Source organism: Lepisosteus oculatus, chromosome 1 (assembly GCF_040954835.1).
Source record: "Lepisosteus oculatus isolate fLepOcu1 chromosome 1, fLepOcu1.hap2, whole genome shotgun sequence".
NCBI lineage: Eukaryota > Metazoa > Chordata > Actinopteri > Semionotiformes > Lepisosteidae > Lepisosteus > Lepisosteus oculatus.
Genome location: NC_090696.1, coordinates 39356566 through 39374108, shown reverse-complemented (window position 1 = coordinate 39374108; position 17543 = coordinate 39356566).

Below are 17543 nucleotides of genomic sequence, written 5' to 3'. Positions count from 1 at the left end.
GGCACATGGGTAGGGAGAGCTCTGGTTAGGGAAGGAATTGCTGAGGACCCTTACTGTATTGGTATTTTGGTGTATTTTCTCTGATCTCCTGACTGTTTCTGTCTTTGAGTTATTTTCAGGATCAGAGCACTGTACTTGTATTCTTTCTTTTTTTGCAAATGTTTTTAACATGTCTGTTGTCTTTAGATTTGCAGTATCATGCATTTTTTTTTATCTGACCCTTGAATTTGTCTTCAATACAAATGAATAACTAAAATATCCTGTCCTGCAATATTCAGTCTATATTCTATTTGCAGTAATTTCTTTAGATTCTGTAAGGAGCTGAAGTTTATAAATGATATAAAACAACATATGAAAACACTTCACATTCACAGGCACATTTCTAAGTCTTGTCTATCTCCAATATGTCCAGTCACTTTGGATATAAAACCAGCTGATACAGGTACAGTATGCTCAGCTTCCTCTGAAAACTTCACTGACAAAACTGATTCTACCTGTAAGCATAGCAAACATGCTACTCGTAAGCATTTCACATAATATGATGGTGAAATTAATTGTTTTTTAGCATACTGTAGCTGAATTATAAGTACAAATTTGAAAATCTGTTAGTTTTTAATTCAGTGGGTGCAGCTGATCTTAGAGATTTCAAATGGGTTTTTGAATCCGCAGTGCTCAACATTATCTTGTTGGTTGTAAGATTCTAGGTTCTGTCTACCTGCTGAAATACTAAACTGAAGTATTGTAATTCCAGGCATTTTCTGAGATTTCCAATGGGAGCATCTAAGTTAAGGAGTCATCCGCATTGAGTAGGCAAACTGTTTCTCAACTAAACTCTCCATTATACAGTATGTATCATGTGCACTTCATTTTATCAGTGGAGAGCTTATACCTGTTCAGTGTATTGTATATAACAATAAAAATAAAGTATTTGCTTGCATACCAACTTGTAAAGTTTCCTTTTGTAGATTTAAAGAAATGTAAATGTAAATAGTATTTCAAAGAAAGCTTTAACAGACTGAAAAAAATATATATGTAGTTTAAAAATTTAGAAAGATTAGTAAAATCTTGTTTAACACAAAGCCTAAACTGCACAACAAATGCTGATTCCTTCTGTCGACTCAGATTTTAATGTTTACGAAAGCAGAAAGACCAAAAGTATGTCTTTTAGTTTAATTCTATCAGCCCTAGGTCAACTCAAATCTCAATGAATCTGTTTCATGTTTTAACCACTGACATTTCCTTTGGATTGCTCCGAAGAACGTCAAAATGACAGATGAGTTCAAAGCCTCAAAATCCTCTAAATTGCTTCTTGTGCACCACATACTCACATATGCACACAAAATGAGTTCACCTCAGAGAATTAGGTTATCAAAGGACCCCCGGAAAACCCCAAGGTAGAATATAACATCAGAAGTTCAGAGGTCACACTCTGATTTCTTATTTTTTCACCTCACAGTAATGTCCTTATAAATTGTACTGAGAATAGACATTCTTGATTACATTGCATCTTATAAGCACCTTAAAGAAACAGAATTGTCCCCATCTGATTTGATCTGATATATACTGTATATAGATATTTTTGAATGTTAATTAACATACTTTTCTGCTTGGCTTTTTGGCTTGAATTCTCTTTCCATTGGTAGAAGATGCTTAGATATTGTATGATATTTTGACATAGAAATATTGTCGAAACATATACTGTATAAAAATTATGTGTTTTAGAGGAAAAAATAGAATGATGTAGTTTAGCCCTAAAATGTTAATTTTATGCAAAATAATCTAGCCTGGCAAACTGTTAAGGCCTCTAAGAAACCCTGTGACTGGATACCCAAACTGAAAAATTCTGTAAATGCACACAGTCATTAGAAGTTTTAAAGTGATCCTTTACAACTATTATTCCTCTAATCACTTAAACACTTGTAAGAAATATAAGCTGTTAAAGAGACAGAGTATAAATAATTATACTCTTGTTTACCAGTCTCACATATTTAAGAAAACCAGCATCCCTATCTAGGTAGTAACCCTCCCCTTCATTAACAAACAGAACATAGGGAATCCCTAACCTATGGACCTATGGAGTAATGAGTTCCAAATGTCCAATGTCAGTGATATTTTTATACCTACACCTGGTCATCTCCTATTTTGTCTTGTAACAAAAACCTCATTTGACAAATAACACACAACAATTATTTGTATGGTTATTTATTTAAATTAAATCAGTCAGTATTCAACAAAAAAGTAATTGCACCCTTTTGTCCTTCCAATACCATCTCAATCAGGTGGATGCTGCACATTGGTGGTGGTGGAGGGGAGTCCCCATTACCTGTAAAGCGCTTTGAGTGGAGTGTCCAGAAAAACGCTATATAAGTGTAAGCAATTATTATTATTAATTATTATTAATTAAGAGGGTATGTAGAATCAGGTGCATAACTGCATACTGTAGATTCCAGTCTGGTCAAAAGGAATTGTTAGCAGCTTCAATACATGCTTTTATAGAATTCTACAGTAAACAAATGGGAGGCTTGGCATCAACTGCCTCATGTATTTTCAGATTTGTATTAATTGTGGAGGTAAAGTTGTGTTAAAAGTTTTAAGTATAGAATTTTGAGGTCTTTTTTATATAATTTGTCCATTGTACAGGGACAAGAGTCAAGTCTGCCTTTGAGTAATAAAGTTAGTCTTGGATCAAGCCAGGAACATCAGTTCAAAGAGATTCAGTTCAGCTTTGAAAATGCTCTCTGGGAAGCACCTATGGATTGCTTTGGGAACAATTTAAATCAGAATCTGAAGTTTTGAAACCTTTCTAACTCAGCCTCAAAGCTATCTTAAATGACTTCATTTTTGATGAAGAAAAAACAGCTTCCAAGGGGATGTTAGGGATTTGGAAAAAATTCAAATCTTTTCCAAAGAAAACTACAATTCTTTAGTTTTTAACCAGTTCAGTTTTTAACACGCTAAATGGATTTGAAAATGTAACATGTCATACCACATCTGGTATGTCACATATTGACATGCCAGACATACCAGATGTCAATATGTTTTTTGATACTTATAAAGTCAGGCAAAGTAAGGAATTTGCCATATATACAGTAATTTAGCATAATACAATAATTTCCCCTTACTTTAATTTTTAATCTATAAACACCATCATGTTGAATTTTATCACGCCTGCATGACTTTAAAGTTTGAAATACTATCCTGTATCAGCAAAGTCAAAACTCATTATTGCTTTATAGTCAACAAATTTGTAATTGTGTCATACGTTTTATATGAATGACAAGTACAATGCAATGTTTTATTGTAATGTAAATCATTGCATACGATCATATTATTGTAGATCAAAAACATTCAATTTATTGATTTCAAGTAATTGTAGGTATTGAGGCATATTTACTAATTAAATTTAAGAGTGTGAAATTCAGTATTTGGGTACATACTGTATTGGTCCCTTTGAGGGAATCAATGCATTGAGTGCTCAACCCATTAAATTTATATTGTGTAATCATTTCAATGCTTTGCCATATCCATTTTGAGTCCTTGCCTATTCTCAGAGTGTCCTGACATCAGTTGTTTTGTAAACAAAGATTAAAATCTTCAGATCAACTTGAACAGGTTAAGATTCTCAACTTTTTAGCTCCTCATTAATTTTGTGGGTGCATCGGTTGCATATTTTGTGTCATTGTCATGCTGTGTGGTGAAGTATGATTATTCCTCATTATGAATTATGAGTATATCTTCATAATCTGACTTTCTGACTTTCTGTAAGATCAGTGTGTCTGAGTGAGCCAGTTCCAGAGAATTATATGGATGCCAAGGTCATGACATTACAGTACCTACAACATGCTTCAGAATTACAAAGAGTTTTGGAATAGACAAAACCAAGAAATGTTTATCAAACTTTACATCATGGAGACAGAAAGGAATTAAAGATGCTCCAAAGAACACCAACTCATCTATGAAGAAGTGAGAACATGCATGGTATTTGTCGGACTCCTATGCTGATGAAAATTCATAACTTGTTCATCATATTTCACACTCACATCACTCATGACATTGAGTGATACCACTGTCTGTAGGGTCATACACCATACGTTTTGAAGGCAGTATAGATAATATGATTCTGCTAAAAAAGGACATGTATTCAGTGTGAAATGCACTGTGATGTCTATATGTCTGGTTCCTACTAGGAGAAGAAAAGTAAATTTGATTATACCATATTATTAAATACATTGAATGAGCCTGCTTAAACCATCAACCGATGTGATGTGCAAATTGTCCTATCCCTGTGTAGAATGTTTTAAATGAATTATTCTATATATACTGTATCATATAAACACTATTGTGCTGATAAGTACCATAATTGTCCTACCACCAAACTACCAAGCCAAATGGATTTTAAAACTGTTTATTGAAATGTGGCTGCAAAAACATTTCACTGCATCCAGCAAAAACCTAGCATCCCCCAGTGATAAACAAGCCATGTACACACATACACAGTCTGTCATTTATAGTACAAAACTTCAGTACAACCAGACTCTGGTCTTGATTGTCTCCTGCAAGTACTAGACATACAAAGAATAAGAGCAACACATACTTGAAAATACAGGAAAAATGTAAAGCAATTATTAAATTATCATCAAATTTTTTACATTTACTTTAATTATTTGATTCATCTACATTGCAATTTCAGTTTGGTAGTCCTTTAGAATCCTAGGATTAAGACGCCGATTTTAAAGACTGGTTTGGTTATCTAACATGTTTAAAAGCAAGACTACTGTTTTGTGGCTCAGTGTTTAATCTGACTGACTGGGACCGTTATAGTCAAGTGACAACTGGATATTGCAAGGCAAGAATTTCTGGAGATCAGAAATATTTTCTCCATGCTGGTTTTTAAATATATAAATATAATTTAAAATATGTCCTTTTTACAAACATAACATTTATGTCAACAAATGAGCCTGTCTATTTCTAAAATTCTAAAAGCATGCAGGAAAGCTATTAGAGTTGAGGAGTGAGAAAACATAATGTCTGTTGGTGATTCTTCAGATGGCCTTTCATAACGCAGTACAGTAGGGTCTTGACATTTATGAATTTGATTATTCATGATTCAGTCTGTCTGAAGGGGTCTTGTTTGGAAGAAGAACGGAGTGGGATAAAGCACAACTTTCAAATTAGTCAGTCATCTTCCTGTAACAGATTTATTTTTCAGATCAGTTGCAGATCAGAAGCTTCTGGGGATTTTTTCTGGAATAGCTGTGCCCTCACAAACGATTCACACCATCCAGGTGCAGATTATTCAAAGGCTGTCTCATATAGGCCTAAAATCTGAACTTGAAGGTAAGGGCCAATCAAGGACATTTACCTTCTTATTGTTAAGCCCTCCAGTACAGCTTTGAATCATCTTCCTTAAAACATGAATTTCTTTACCAGTTTCATACCCGAAGAAGGCTCCACAGCCGAAACGTTGTGTTTCTTTTCTTATCTTTTCAGCATGGAATAAACCTTTACTTGTTCCATTGCAGTCTGTGGATGCTGACGGAGCTAACTGTTATGTCAAGCCCCCGGAGAACTCACTGCCTGTAAGAGTGGGCAGGTAGGATGTATGGATCCTGTGCAGGATTCAAGAGAGAGAACACTAATCCAAATCACTAAGCAAAACGTAAACCAGGAAGCAAGCAAGTAGGTTGAAACATGGGAAAGACAACCAGAAAGCAACAATCCAAAATGCAAGACAAAGTTGAAAATGAGGGGCAGGCTAGAAGATCAAATACCAAATGGAGACTAGTAAGGAAATAACTTGCACTTGGGAGCTCTAGGGGAATCTGCAATAGTGAGTGTGGAAGTGAGGAAAGACGGGAACTAAAATAGTGGCGTGATTAAATGGCGATAGGCAGATTACTTGCGACGTGAATGTTTGTTAAACACAGCGCATGTGGGGATACGAAATGGGACAGAGACATGTGTGGAAATCGTAACACCATCCTTAATCAACTCCTTCACATTCCAGTGCAGTTTCCAAATAACTAATCAGACACACCTTCTTCCACCTGCCTACTTAAACCAACCTGACACATGACTCCTTGCTCATTATTGGGTTACACCTAGCTAGAGCTGCACTGTTCCCTGTTCCCTGTTCCCTGTTCCCTGTTCCCTGTTCCCTGTTCCCTGTTCCCTGTTCCCTGTTCCCTGCTCCCCGTTCCCCAGGATTTCTAGGTTTTTGCTCTGACCCCTGGCTTTGTCTCTGACTTCTTCTTCTGGATCTCAACTTGGTTATCGTGGATTTACTGGTTTTTGACCCTGGCCTGACCTCCTGACCCACGTTTTTGGATAAACTCCTGCTGGTACTTTTGAGTTCAGAGGATTCTGCTGAAGGTCTTCCACACCGTAACAGCTACCTACTTGAACTTGCATGTTTGCATCAAATCTAAAACTTTTCATTTAGACTAAAGGGTTCAAAGGAAGTTTCATTTCACACCTCTCTACACCCATTCTGACTTCACACCTCTTGATTGGCCTCTCTTTCTGTCCCCTGCTCCCGCCTCTCACTCCTCCTCCCTCCCAACCTTTGTTCTCCCACTACTTTACCTTTGCCTACTGCCCTGTCTCTCTCACACCTGAAGAAGGCTCCACGGCCGAAACGTTGTGTTTTCTTTTTCTTCTTTTTTTCAGCATGGAATAAACCTATTACTTGTTCGTTTGAAGCCTATGCATGCTGCTACACAGCTACCCACCTGAACTACGTTATGAGATATTTATCTAGTTAAAGGAGAAGTGTATTCTTAAATTGCCACCCTGGGGATGAATAAAGTCCATGTGTATGGCAAACACTTTACTTAAACACGTTTTTCAAAACAATAAGTAAAGGAAACAATTACAGTTCACGGGGTATCGAATAGCTGTGACGTAACTGATATCATGAAAACACTGATGTTTAAGATCTTGTGCAACTTGTCAGCCTCATATCTAGAAGACACTGACAAACACAAACATCTCATAAGAACTTGTGGGAAAAGTAACCAGTGATGATAAGAGGCTCGCAAGAAATCTGCAACTGTCTTTTTTGGGGATGCAGTCTAACATGATGAGTGTGTATTACAAAGTATATGTCACGCCCTCTGCAGCCAGAGGGCACCCCTTCTCTGTCCTGTCCCTAGTTTCCGGTCTGCTGTCCTTCCGGTCCCTCTCTTTCCCTTGGGCTTGCACTCTGTCCTCGCTCAGCAGTGACGTTCGGATGTCCTGAGACCCGCCTAGCACCAGGGTGCCCCACGTCCACTCCCTGAGGGCATAGGTTTCTATACGGCATTCCTGAACTCTTTGCACTAATGAGCCCGGGCCTTTTTCCCATCTCGCCGCTACGCATATGGGTCTTTTTCCGCTCTCCTACTCCCCACAGTTAGTCCCTTTGGACGTCCGTGACAGTATAATTGTGTCCATCAGCTTGTGCTTAAACTGGAAGGAGGACAGACCAGAAGACGTCTATATAGAGTTGGGCAATGAGAGTAATGTCTCACAACAACATAATGTAACAGCAGGTTCTGATAGGAACTGAGAATTAATTGTTCTCCAAACTTTCACTCTCTCCCACACCAAACCTCTCATTCAACAGTTTAGAAGTTCAGTGCAAATTATTTTCCTGGGTATAAATAAATGCAGAAATAGCCAAAAGCAAAACTGAGATTAAACCTTATGTCATAAATTAAAATTTCATATTTCAATCTTCTGTGACCAAGGTTATCTTAAATAGTTTCCCAGCATTATCAAAGAAGATGATGAAGAGTAAGGATTTGGCAAAGACAAGGCCTATAGCACTGAAGACTGTAGTCTGGCACATGTTGTAATGCTTGTGCAGTTTTTATATATATATAAAGAGCTTTTAATTTTGTTTTCTCCAAATTAATAACTGCTTTGTCAGTTGAGTTGGCTTTCAATTCCCATACTATACTGATGTTAATGTAACAGTACTAAATACTTTCATAACCTGTGATATTAATATTTATATACTGATTAAATAATACAGCAAATACAGAATTACAAAGAAACCCTTTAAGCTACTTATGCTGGTTTGATTAAATGTAGCTTAGTAGAATATCGCATGAAAACTATACAACACAACACTTTTTACTTACTGTATGTTCAGTCTTGGAAATCCCTTGCAAAAATCCCTGGAATAAAACCTAAGGAAGAAATTGCAACATTAAAATAAATGTCTGTAGTATTACACAATAAGACATGGAGCAAGTCACAAATTAAGCTTTAGAGAAATGTTGGTGAAAATGTGTCACTTTTAGATTTTTCATTTCAATATTAACAGTTACTCTATAAAATGTTAATGTTTTTTTAATGAAATAATACAAACTGGCAAACCTCTTTATTTGGCATCTTAGGTGTTTAGATTTTTTTATTATCCCCAAAATCAGATAATACCCTGGCATGTGATCTCTCTACATTGAAGTTTGCTCTGCTGTATTTAATTCCTCAGCCTGGGTTTCTAATTTATAAATCAAAAGAAAGAGATCATTACATGATCTTCAGTGATGCAGCATTTGCCTTATGTAAAGCAAATCTCCGGGCCAGACGTTCTTGCAAATCTCCTTTTAGATGATGGTAATTCTGAAGGGATTTACTAGTTTGCACTTTAACATTTGCCTGAGGATTTAGCTGTTCTCACACTACATGACTATAATGTAAAGACATAAGACACCCATTGGTTTTACATCTACCATTTCTGATGAAGAGGAAAATGAAAAGCAGGGCCACTGAGCTTTTGATATTGTGTGTTACTTTGGTGTCTTTTTCTGAGTTTTAGATTTCTACACTAAGCATGTTCAAACAAAAAGAATGTTATTATTTGTAAGTTTTTTTTATGGAAACAGAGTGTACCTTTCACAAGTTTGCAATAAAAGGTATGCAAGACATGTTTGCAAGTGCCTGGAAGAAAACATGCAAAAAAGAAATGTACATTCAATGTCATTATTACCTTACAGTCTGAACAGTGGTAAACATATTTGTCTTTAATACTTGGATAAGTTTGACTGTATTCAAGAAAATTCCAACTGTTTTGTTTTTTATGAATTGTAAAGAAACATTTCAATTCAATGTTTTATTTTTAATTAAATACCAAATACTGTACAAGGTGTTTGCTGGATGTCATTATATACTGTATCAATGGTCCTCAGAAATAACTTTGTGGTTGCAAATTTATGAAAGTTTCTTCACTATTTTTACTGTGCCTTCATGTACAGTACTTCCAGTTATATCACAAAAATATTCTCACCAGGCAGTGATTTATTACAGACATTCATGCTTTGCAAACCCAAGTGCTACTGATTTGATTTTACTAAACTTTTTCTTTTCCGTTGTCACATTTCTCATTTAATCTGCTTTAAGTAGGAGATATGTTATACAGTATTTCCAGACAGCGACATCCTCACTCACCTTCACAGCTGATAGGAGACTGGAAAAAGGTTCCATTTTCCATCGCAAATAGGAAATCAACAAGTTTGCATGATGGTTAGTTCACTTTCAATTCTTGGGGTCTGGCCTCAAATCAGTACTAAAGTGGTCTTTTCATGTTTCTGTGAGTTTCCTCTGGGTATCTCTAAATTGTCTCTGCATACTTGTGTTTGTGCCCTATGATGGACAGGCATCCTGCTACTCATTGCCTGTGTTTCCAGGAAAGATTCAGGGCTACAACAAACTTTCCCAGGAATAAGCAGTAACAGACAAATGGATGGCATTACTGAAATTAAACACTTTCTCATACTAAAAGGTCGGCATTTAGCAGATACTGTAGGTAGAAACTTTAATCCAATTTAGACCAAACCTATTTACTTTTTATAGATAATTTTACAGCCTGTGACAACACTTCCTTGTATTTTACAATTTTATATGAATTGTATGTTTGTAATATAAAATGTTTTAATAATATTAGTTGTTTAATATCATCATCAATTTCCCTTCAGGATCAATAAAGTGTTATCTATCTATCTTAACTACATTTGTTTTTTATAAGATTTATACATAGATGTACTGTATTTGAATAAGGTCATCAATGTTAAAGCAACATAATTCAGTTTTTGTTTTATGGCATTTGAGATTGGATTTTGTTATTTTTACATCCGATTAATTTTATCATAGAATATAATGTGTATCAGTTCTAAAACATTTAAGCTCTTTGAATTACTTTGTATTAATTAATCTCTCTTATGTGTATAGTTGTGGTCTAAAATGATAATACTTGTGTGTATTTACAGAAATGATATTATATTGTAAAGATACTGTAATTTAATGAACAGGTAAGAGTTTTTATTCTTGTCATGTCATGTCCCTGACTCTTTTTACAGATATATGAAGCACTAAAATCACTATCTTCAAAGTAGTGATACCAAAACTATTTTATTCGGCTGAGAAATCTATGATATCTCAGCCTTATGGGATAGTAAATCCTTAAAACTCCCTTGAACAATTGAAAGTGTCTATATTTGCAAAAACATCCAATCTTCTTACTTGAGCCTATATCTTTCAAGCTCCTTTTCCAATTTAGCTAATCACAGAATAAAACTTCAAAAGTTTCTGCTCAGATCCAATAATATAGAAGTTGGATCCTCCTACCAAGGCATAATATGTTATGTTGTTCTAGATGAAAGAGAACCAGTTGGAAAAGCCTGTTTGACTCAACATGTTTTTAAGAGAGATTTGAAAACTAGGACAGGCACAGCATTGCTGATGTCCCATGACAAAGCTTTCTACAGTCATGGGGCATAACAACTAAAGACCCTTACACCCTAGGGGAGTGATTTTCAAAGCTTAGAGAATTCTGTTGAGGAAATCTCCATACATAATATTCTGGAATTAAAACAAAACAAAAACAAATTATGTTTATGCCATATTTACATAAGCTCATCTTAGTTGAGCAAAACAGGCCATAAACTTAAGTAAAAAACATGTTGCCTTTAATGTTTCTGAATTTCACAAGGATGAATAAACTGGCATCAAGTTAGCAGTCAAAAACTGCATGTATACAGAACTGAAAAATATAGTCTAAATAAAGATTTTTTTTTAATTCCATTTAATTAGCAACTATGAAGTGTGTACTTTTTAACATAAACGAATAATTACAGGTAATTTTAGGTGTATTTCTGCCTATTCACTTAAAAAATAAATAAAACATGATTTGTTAATTTTGCTGTAATGGGATTACTTATTATACATTTCTAAGTGTTACTTAAATAATAAATATAAAAGAGATCCATTATACATTAATGGTTTATTGGTTCATATTTCAGTTTAGCTGCTTTAAAGTTAGATAACCTGAACATCACCATATTATTTCAGTATTTGTCTTCATGATTTTAACAGTTTTACTTGTTTTTCCTGTACTTCTCCCATAAGAAAGAAATCAAATGGGTTATTCCTGGTCCTGTATATGCGCATTGAATTAAAGTAATGAGCTCCACTGAGGCTAACTACTTGGGTCAGCCAAGAATAAAACAAAACAGAATGAATCTGAAATTTGTATTCAGCTCTGATAAGATGTGGTCTCTCAGTAATTTTCTTTAAATTTATTCACTAAATGCATCAGATAACAAAGAGTCTAATTGTCACTGTTCAACAATCTTCATTAAAGTACTCAGAGTGTATGATTGCTTTAAAAATGCTGTGATAGAGAACAAGTAATTCTAGCTTAAAACATTTTATAGTCATGAAAGCATTTCTCGGTGATGAGATCTTGTACAAACACAAGCAAGCACTCAGTCTTCTTAAAAAGACAGGCATTATGGGAGTTCTAAGGGAGACTAAGTATAAATTAATTTTCATGTGAAGATTAAAAAGCATTCTGTATATATCCAATCAATTGGAAATTTATAAATGCTGTAAACCTTTACTATTACTAATTAACCAAACATTTTGCCACATTAAGCTGACACCAACGACAGAATCACCAAGATCTTGAAAAACCAGTGAAGTTAAGCTTGCCAGCATTAATTTAAATTCAATCTTAAGAAGTAAATGTTTGCAAATATTTTCAATATTGCAAATATTTCAATAGTGACAATTCTCCACAACAAATAAATGTTACCAATTTTACTTGATGACAGGTCCCTACATATCCCTTCACACCAGGGATCAGCAGCTTGTCTGTACATAGAGATGCCTGTCTGTGGCAGGGGATATCAATGTCCACAGATGTCCAAGGGAGAGGCTGTACATAAGGAGATTAAATGTTTTCATGACATGTTGCCAGTGGATGAAAAAAAAAACACAACAGAAAGAAACTGTTTTTTTTTTTCATATTCCAATTTTTACTTGAAAGAAGAAAAAACATGGAGCGGATCAAGGAATCACATATAGTATAAAGTAAATCCTACTGGCTTGGAAGAAAAGATTTCCAAGATATTTGACTGAAGTGCTATAAATCCTGAAAAGGATTGATAAATTTTGTGCAAAACATTATTCCAAAACACTTCAGATCTAGATGTAATATAAGGTAGTTAAATGTAATTGCATAATTGTACTTAGTTCTATAATTTTGAAAACATTATACAGTATCTGTCTCATGGTAATATCAATGTCACATGGTACAAACTTGTACAAGCAGATCTTACTACTGAAAGAGTATAAACAACTGTACAAAGAAATAATGAAACTAATCTGAACATTATCACGCTAATGCTGCATTATATTCTTTTGTTGCTGCCAGCATTGCCTATCAAGGAATATACTAGCAGTAGACCGCAAATGACTACTTTCGACCTGTTGTTTGATAATGACAGTAGTAGTGATAGTCAGTCTGGGACAGATCCCATGACATGACATAATAGATGAAGTTCAACTTAGTACTTTTTCTATGAAAATACACGGAAGAAGTTTTAGGACAGTTCAGGCTCTGTTTTACACAGAGAGGATTTGGGAAGTCTACTGTCACCAATATCTAAATCGAAACTATCTTCTGAAGCAGTCCCTGGTTCTGTGTATAATGGGCAACACAGAAGTAAATGAAATGTGTAGGCATCCTCACACGAGGCACCAGTAAATGTAGGAGTTTTGTGCTTAACTGGAACAATTATTAATTGTGGCAGTAAGTCACAAAATGATTCTTTTTGATGGTATTAGAATCCAACCTTGCGGGATAACTTGAACAATGCACACACGGGTACTAATACACAAAAATGCATGTATTAATACATAAAATGTGCATATAAACATAACAGATCTTATCGTGAGGGTTGGCAGAGTACAAAAGGTATATACTCAATCACGACGAGTTACAAATACCAAGAGGACATACGTTCAGTATATCATTCATTTAGACCGTTTCGTAAATGAACTTGGATTACAACTTCTACACTAGATACTCAAAAGCAAGTACATAGAAATTAAATTGATATCTACTGGGGTTGAGGTAACAATTGAATTCTCGAGCTGTGATGCAGAATGTTGAATACTCATCCAATCTCTGGGGATTCAGATCTCCTGCGGACACAAAGAACAGTGGCAGGCTTGTTGCTGTCCAATCGGCGCTCTCTGTGCCAGGCAGTGTGGTTGTGGCTTGCGACATGGTGGAAGAAGATTACTGCTGCGATGCGCTGCTGATGCTCTCTGAAGACCGGCTAGTTAGTTCTGGCTTACTAGCAAAGTTTGTGCACAGGAGAAAAGTGACTCCGGGTCCCAGCAGGTCAGGAAGAGGACTGGTTTGTTCCTAATGAAGCGCTAGTTCTGAATACTTAGATTCAGAGTGGGTTCACGAGGGCTAACCTCGGGCGGATCCTCTAGGTACACGCTGGCTACCTCCGTTTTCGACTCTTAGAACAAAGGAAAGTCTTGCACTCGGACACACTGGCTGTTACATGGTGGTCAAGGCTGAGTCAGAGGATGTTCAGGAGGAGCTGTGAATGTCCTGAAGGCGCTCAGAGTCTGAGAAATGTCCAGCAGGCACTCTGAAGGGCTCTGCACTGCCTGTTTTACCTGGAGGACCTACCGGTTGTTCATTGGTTGAATGTTTCATGGGGTTAACCTGCCCTACCAGTTCCTGATTGGATGATGATGAGTAACCATGCCCTATGACCTTAGAGTTGTAAACCAACTTTGAATAAGACTCTCCCTGAATCTCCCAGACTTTGAGGCGGCATTTGTTAAGTGTTTGATGTGTCTAAGCTTTGGGAGTTGTTCCTTATCAGGACACTCTATCAGCTAGAAAAACACCTTAATTGTGAACCAAATAGAACGGCCTCTCTATATCAAGCACCACTGAGATGAAGGAGAGAGAGGCTAGCAAGGGAGCAGAAAACTTAATTCCTGTACTTTAATAAGCCTGGCCGCTACAAATGTCAAGTACTTTAGTTTTCCTTCTATTATTTATACAGGTTTGCCCTATACTGTATATCAAGCAATACAGTATATACAGTCACGTGAAAAAGAAAGTAGACCCTCTTTCAATTCAATGGTTTTGCATATCATGGCATAAATAACAATCATCTGATCCTTACCAACTTCCATAATTAGACAAATCTAATCAGATAACAGACAACACATAACAGATTTCACTATGTTATTATTTGTTCAACAAAAAGTAAGCCAAAATGCAAAAACCAAGTGGGAAAAAATAAGTAAACCCTTACTGCTTCCATATTAATTAATTCAATTAAATGTATTTTTATATAGCACCTTTCACAACAAGGTTGCCCCAAGGCGCTTAACAATGCAAGTGAATTAAGAGGGTAATTAGCAGCCAGGTGCTGCTAATCAAATGCACTTGAGTTATTGATTATCAGGAAGTGTGACCACCTCTATAAAAGCAGAACTTTTGGCAGTTTGGTTGTCTGGAGCATTCAGGTGTGTGCTAACACCATGCCAAGGAGAAAAGACATCAGCAATGAACTCGGAGAAGCAATTGTTGTTGCTCATCAATCTGGGAAGGGTAATAAGGCCATTTCCAAACAAATATGAAATCCATCGTTCTACAGTGAGAAGGATTATTTACAAATGGAGAACATTCAAGTCAGTTGCCAATCTTCCCAGGAGTGGGCGTCCCAGCAAATTCACCCAAAGATCGGGCTGTACAAAGTTCAGAGAAATCGCAAAGAACCCAAGAGTTACATCTAGGGATCTACAGGCCTCGGTTAACATGTTAAAAGTTAAAGTTCATGAAAGTGCTATCAGAAAAAGACTGAACAAATATGGCTTTCATGGAAGGGTTGCCAGGAGAAAGGGTTGCCCTTCTCCCCAAAAAGAACATGGCAGCATGACTTAGGTTTGCAAAGTTGCACCTGAACAAACCACAAGATTTCTGGAACAATGTGCTTTGGACAGATGAGACCAAAGTGGAGATATCTGGTCATTTCGCCATGTTTGGCAAAAACCAAGCACAGCGTATGACCACAAATGCCTCATAACAACCGTCAAGCATGGTGGTGAAGGGGTGATGATTTGGGCTTGTATGGCCTATGCAGCCATAGGACTTGGGCACCTTGCAGTTATCGAGTCGACCATGAACTCCTCTTTATACCAAAGTATTCGAGATCCATCTGTCCAACAGCTAAAGTTTTGCCTAAATTGGGTCATGCAACAGGACAATGTTCCCAAACATACCAGCAAATCTACAACTGAATGGCTGAAAAAGAAAAAAATCAAGGTGATGGAATAGCCGAGTCCAGACCTTAACCCCATTGAGTTGTTGTGGCAGGACCTTAAGAAACCATAAACAAATGCATAAATGAATGCCCTCAAACATCAATGAACTGAAGCAATGTTGTAAAGAAGAGTGTGTCAAAAATCCTCCAAAACAATGTGAGAGACTGATAAACTCATACAGAAAATGATTACTTCAAGTAATTGCTGCTAAAGGTGGTTCTACAAGCATAGTATATACAGTATATGTACTATGTTCTATAACAGATGGAAAGGGGTAATCCCTTACCTAGTAAAATATAAAATTTTACTTCTTTGTACCTGGAAAATGATAAACTTTTGCAATCATATTTAAATAAAATATTCACATAAATCTTAATGATAAATAATACTTAAGTTATTTTGGAAACTAAAATAACTTCTCTCCCTTATTGTATTTCAGTTTAAGTTCATTTAGCAGCCCGTGCAGCTTGTTTTTTTTTAAGAGAATACCAAGACTGATTCCTTTTTAACCACTTCTTGCTCTGTAACTATGGTAACTAAGTGTTTTTTGTAGGTGAGTTGCAATTAGTATTATTTGAGGTTGTTTTCATCTGGCAGTGAAAATTCTTTAAGCTGACAACTCATCTCATTATGGTCTTGTATGCAAACTTGTCTGATTTATGTCATAATGATAGGAATTTGAGCCAATTTCAGGAAGTTTGATCAAGAGAAGAATAAAAACTTTTAATCATTCACCAGTGTGTCGAATATACATTCACATTTGCTGCTTTGAGTGACTTTTCTTTTCAATAAGAAATTGGTGCCATGTCCTTGCCAGCTGTCATGTCTTTTCTTAGTTTCCTATATAAACAGTATAAAGCATCAGCTGCTATCTCTGAGGCTACATCTTAAACAAAGCTTTGAAAGAGAAAATAAGAAGAAGTGAGTAAGGTTACAAATGAGAGGAAGCCATATGGTTCTTAGTAGCTAACTTATCCAAAGATCTGTCTCAAGATTGACTTAAAGACTAAATTGTCTTCATAAGTCTAACCTTCATCTTATTTCACCCATAAATAATTTCACTTTAAAAAACAAACACACATTATTTGTGATTCAACAAATATAGGACATCAGTGGAAAGATATGGATATCTAAAAATGTAACTGAACATGCATGTCATTAGATTTATCTATTTATGTTAATGTTATATTTATGTTATACAGCTGAAATGTAAACTAAATGAAGGCAAAGTCTGGTTTACACACATATATATGTGACACAAAACTGATTTTTTTTAAAATATTTTTTTAATAGTTTAAAAATATTGATTTAAATGTGCAAAGAGGAAAAAGACCAAAACTGAAAGTCATGTTTACCGACACAGAGAGTTAGACTCCTCACTATAACAAAAAAAACTAAGCTAAGATTTTTATCAGAATTAATCCAGAAAAGCAAACCATTGCTCCCAAGAACAACAAAATGATTTTAAACACTGTAAAGGATGGGTTACAGAGAATTGTAATTTTTATATACGCTGCGTAGCTTCAAATGTACAGTGACATTGAGTGGCAAGAGAGGGTAATGAGTTAAGACGGCAGCTGTTAACTAATATAGACATTCACAACCACAATTGTCCAAACATCAAATCTGAGTGCAGCTATTCCTTCCAGCACAATGAAAAAGGTCAGATACAACCAACCACTGTACAAGATGCAGTAAATCATCAATGCACAATACACAGCAATGTTCTGCAAACAATTTGTCCTGTAATAAATGCAGAAAGATGGGACATTCCGAAAAAATAAGGATTGGAAATGCAGAGGGTGAAACTCAAGCCAAGCCAAGTTCTTGGAAAAGAACAGTTGACATAAATTCCTAGAAACAGTGAGTACCAATGATTCAGATAGGCCATAGACAGTCTGGTTATTTATGGG